This window comes from Aethalodelphis obliquidens, unplaced genomic scaffold (genome assembly GCF_003676395.1).
Source record: "Aethalodelphis obliquidens isolate GAN/ISIS:26980383/991018 unplaced genomic scaffold, ASM367639v1 scaffold40, whole genome shotgun sequence".
Taxonomy (NCBI): domain Eukaryota; kingdom Metazoa; phylum Chordata; class Mammalia; order Artiodactyla; family Delphinidae; genus Aethalodelphis; species Aethalodelphis obliquidens.
In genome coordinates, this window is record NW_020837984.1 from 13,228,407 (window position 1) to 13,233,887 (window position 5,481).

The window sequence follows — 5,481 nt, forward strand, 5'->3', positions numbered from 1 at the left end:
TTCTTGGTACCATGACTCTGATGTTTTGCCTGACATTAGTGACTCCCCCTTTTTACCACCTACTTTCCCTTACTGAGGATAACACCATCTGTCATCTCTCAAGTTATCCCAATGACTTTGCAATGTTTTAAAAAACAAAGTGTATTCTAGGGAGCAAGATGATAGGGAAAATAAAATATGGGGAAAATAAAGATAAGGCATAGGGAAAAGGAAGATATACAGACAGTATATCTTCCTATTCCCTAAGTCTTTATCAGTAATTTTAAATTTATGAGACCTTGATTATAATGTTTAGGCAAGCAAAAGAGTCTATAAATGACCATTATTTTTAAGAAGGCAGAAAATGATTTACATTAGAGGAAAAGAAGTTTCTAAGTATGGTTGTGCAGGGTGTGCACTGCTTAACTCCAGGGAGCATTAGTCACACTGTGGTCTAGGTGATTGTCACCTCTTGGGATTTGCATTGTACAATCTGCACATTTATATATTGTGGTCTGCAGAGAATTCAAAGCATCATTATGGCTTCCTAACAGGGGCAACTGGAATGAAGGTGTCACTTGCCAAAGTAAATACTTAGAGTATAGGTATAGATATTATGTCTGAACCCCTTTGGCTTAGAAATCATATTCAGGCCCCTTCAGCACAGAAATAAGCAAACCCACACGGGGCTGAGCCCCAGAGAGACAGAGATTGCCCTCAGTGATATGGGTCAAGGAAAGTACTACCTGTCAATTCCATTTGAAGAACATTAGAAGCTGGAAAAAGGGCTGCTCAGCATTTACCCAGGGTTCCAATTTAGAGTGGGGAGAAAAATAAATTGGAAGAGAATCATTTATGGGAGAATTAGGAAAGAATATATAAAGGGGGGAAATGGCTTCTTGCGTCATGTGACTGATAGCAAGTCAGAAAAATAAAGCATTAAATCTGATAAATCGATAAATCTAACATCCTTTTGGGAAAAAAAAAGTAGAAGGAGGCCTTGTAAGGTGAGAATCTTCCACTCAGGTGGAGAACAGAGTACTAATTTAAGGAAAGACGTTAAGTGTCTCACAGACACACATACAGTGACTAAAATCCTACCAAAGGGAGACGGCTTTCGAAAGCAGAATGAGGAACTTGCTTAGCTGAAAATAACAACCAGTGTCCCAGGGCTTGTTTGTAGACATTCGAGAAAGCTAAACAGCGCATCCACATCATTTCCTGTGGATTTCAAGGGAAGCCTCCTGTGGACAAACCCTCCTCCACCGCCAGCTGCCACCCCATGTCACCCTTAGGGTAAAAAGGAAACCACAAAAGGAATTATTTAAGATTTCATTGTGTGTTCTGCTATGAATGAGGAGTTTCAGAACTGCATAGGGTGCTGGCCCCCATGTTTACTGCAGCATTATTTACGATAACCAAGATATGGAAGCAACCTAAGTGCCCATTGATGGATGAATAAAGATATGGTGTGTGTATATGTATGTATGTATGTATATATATATATATATATATATATATATATAGTGAAATACTACTCAGACATAAAAAGGAATGAAATCTTGTCATTTGCGACAACATGGCTACACACTGAAGATATTATGCTGATTGAAATAAGTCAGAGAAAGACAAATACTGTCTGATCTCACTCATATGTGGAACCAAAAAAAAATGAACAAGCAAAATAAAACAAAAACAAACTCTTACCTACAGAGATCTGATTAGCCGTTACCAGAGGGGAAGGGGGTTATGGGATGGGCAAAATGGGTGAAGAGGGTCAACTGTGTGGTGATGGATGTTAACTAGACTCATGGTGATCACTCTGTAGGGTATACAGAAAAGAGAATCCAGTTGTTGTGGGCTGAAAAAATCCAGAGAATATAAATTACTACTTGTGAAGAGACTGATACTTTGTTTTTATTTTAATATATCGTAGGAAAACATTAAAGAGCAAATGCATGGCCATTTTCCTTTGATGTTCTCCAGAGTTTTACTTTACACTGTAATGCTGTATACCTGAAACTTATAAAAGAAAACAAAACTGCACAGGGTGAATTAGGAGATACCACAAAGGAAAGGGTGGAGGAAAAAGAAAGTTAGAAGAAGCTCGGTTACAAGAATAAACTCCGCTTGAAATGATGGCCCTCAGTGATTCTGGGCCAGCTTCAGGGCAAAGGGAAGGTAAATTCAGATTTCACTGGAGGAGAGAAATGAGGATGGGAGAAGAGTGCTTATGACACCACATTTGCTACTGGACTTTGTCTGACCTGCACTAAATTTCAGGAGAAAGACGCACACGGGTGTTTCTGGGGCAATCAGGTGATACAGTGGGAAGTACAGTCATCCTGGAGCCTGGGACCTGGGTTTGAAAGCCCTGTCTGCGGCTTACTGTGTTTGCAACACGTCCAACTATTGGCTTCTTTATCCCTAAAATGAGCATCATAACGTCCCCCTAATAGGACTGTTGTTAGGACTCAGTGAAAGAATACCTGTCAGTCCCCTGGCACGTGTGGGCACTCAGCAAATCCTAGTTTCCTTCCTTCTGACCTTTCTGCCATAGAAGCTGTTCGTGGTAATCCAGGTTTTCAAGGCTCTGTAGCAACGGCTTTCAACTTTCGAATAATGTCAGAACAGCCTGTGGAATTCTTTGTCTGAGCCTCAGTGTCAGGGATTCTGATTTCCTAAGTGTGCAGTGGGATCTATAAGTTTGCACTTCTACTTTTCAACAAAAATGAGACGTGTAATTTTAATCAACATTAAAGTTAAAAACTACCAATAAAGTCCTTCAATCCCCACTGCTTCTAGTGTAGACATTGAAGCAATAGCCTAGCTTTAAAGACTTTTCAAGAACCGGCCTCCACCTACCTTTCCTAACTGATTGCTCCTTTGCCCCCTAATCTCCACCTGCCCTCTCTCTGGTCCTTGGGAGACCAGCACCCCCAAGGGCACCTCTGAGGCACAGAGCACCCTGCTCCCTGTCTCTCTCATTTTTTTTTCTTTTTTTTTTTTTTTGCGGTACGTGGGCCTCTCACTGTTGTGGCCTCTCCCGTTGCGGAGCACAGGTTCCAGACGCACAGGCTCAGCGGCCATGGCTCACGGGCCCAGCCGCTCCGCGGCATGTGGGATCCTCCCGGACCGGGGCACGAACCCGCGTTCCCTGCATCGGCAGGCGGACTCTCAACCACTGCGCCACCAGGGAAGTGCGGCTCTCTCATTCTTATTCCTCCTTCAAGATCCAGCTCGATGCCGTGCCTTAGCTCCCCACGCCTCTCCCTTGTCCTTCTCTCCAAGTCTATGGTAGACCTTTCACCTCTGAAATTCTCCATCATCTTTTGAATCAAGCATTTAGGAACAGTTGCATACTGTGTTGCTTGAAGTTACCAACCATGGTTCCTGATTTAGGGTTTGTGTTCTTTGGGGTAAGAAACGTACCTGTGTCTTACAACTCTTTCAATCCCTCCTAATACCTAGTTGAGTGGTTTGCATAGCAGGCACACTATAAATAGCTGTTGGTTAAGTAATGTGAATGAAGTAATCACTAGTCACAGTCAGGAGGCTCCTGATACATCGCCTTGAGCTTAGGGAGATCACTGAAGCTGTAAGAGCAAACAATTCCTGTCTGCTACCGCCATTCTAAGGACTTTGCAGACATGAACTCAGTTAATGTTCATAATAACTCTAGGACATTTATCCCACATTATTCCCATTTTACGGATGAGAAAATTGTGGCCCAGAGAGGTGAAGGGACTTGTCCAAGGACACACAGCTAGAAATTGTCAGAGTTGAACTTCTAGCCAGCTCTGGTTGACCCCAGAGTTCATGCTTTTAACCCCTACTTCAGACTTCCCCTTCATAAGAGCTGAAGTTTACTTAGTGCTGACTATGAGTGCTAGGAACTTGGCTACATACCACACAAGTTTTTCACTTAATTTGTACAACAATCAACTTTTTTAAAAAAACTGGGAGATATATTTGAGTCCAGGTTCTGATTTTAACTTGCATCATTTCACTACAGTTAGTAGCAGTTTATGGTAGAATGACCCCACTTAGAATTAACCCAACCATGTTGTGATTCCATATCTGCCTTTGTCTAGATGAAGGCTATTTTGCATCATCTTTTCCGAATTAATCTGCTAAACTCTTGATAAATATTAGCTTCCTTATACTTAATCTACAGGTAATGGAGAGCATTATTATTATTATTTTTGTTGTTTTTGTTGTTGTTTTGTTTTCTTGGCGGTACGCGGGCCTCTCACTGTTGTGGCCTCTCCCATTGCGGAGCACAGGCTCCGGACGCACAGGCTCATCGGCCATGGCTCACGGGCCCAGCCGCTCCGCGGCATGTGGGATCCTCCCGGACCGGGGCACGAACCCGTGTCCCCTGCATTGGCAGGCGGACTCTCAACCACTGCGCCACCAGGGAAGCCCAAGGGCATTATTTTGATTGGAAGGAAGGGCGGCAGGGAAAGAGAGAAGTTGCATGCTATAGAAGTGATGCCATTGGCAGAGAGTGGAGGAACAATTGGAAATGGGGTAGACATTTGTTGGGCTGCGTCCCCAGTTTGCAAATGAAGGAAACGAGGTTAATCATATTGCTCAAGGGCCCCAAGCTGGTCGCCCAGTGAGATTCAAACACAGGTCAGCCTGGCTTCTGAATCCTGGTGCTCAAGTGCTCTGCTCTGTCGTGGATATATCTGGCTCTGACCACCATTTGACTCTCTATCTTGTTGCCATGGGAACACCCAGTTTACTACACCCACCACGCATGCTCTGTCAGCTGCAGTAACATTTCCCGTTAGGCCAGGGCCACCCTCTAGGCTTTTCTTTATCTAAAGGGAAACCTCTGTGGTTAGATACAGCTATGCAAATAGCTCTGCCCTCTTGATGTTGGTTTTGAGGCTTCTGAGGATTTTATCCTCTAATGTGGCGAAACATTTTCCTGAGTTGATTACTGTGTACGTGTCTATATGTGTGTGTATATACACACACATATATACTTGTGCGCTTATCTGTGTATTTAAACTTTTTTAACCTAACTGTACTGATATCACCGGGTGTATCACCGGAAAAACTGCTATGTGGTCAAAAGCCATGTTTTGTCAATAATAAGAAAACAAAACATAATAAAAAGGGGGACATTTTACTGAAGGCATGTGGTTGACAGATAAGCACATGGAAAGGTGCTCAGCGTCATTAGTCATGAGGGAAACGCAAATTAAAACTGCAATGAGATGCCAAGGCAGGCCTAGTAGGATGTCCAGAATTACAAAGACTGACCACTCCGGGTGTGGGCAAAAGTGCAGAGGAACTGAAACTCTCGTAGGCTGCTGGTGGGAAAATAAAATATTTGCAACCACTTTGGAGAACAGTTTGAGAGTTTCTAAGAAACTTAAACATATGCCAGCCATTCCACTCCTGGATATATGTCAACAGAAATGAAAGCATATGACTATGTAAAACGTATACAGGAATGTTCATAGCAGCTTTACCTGTAATAATCAA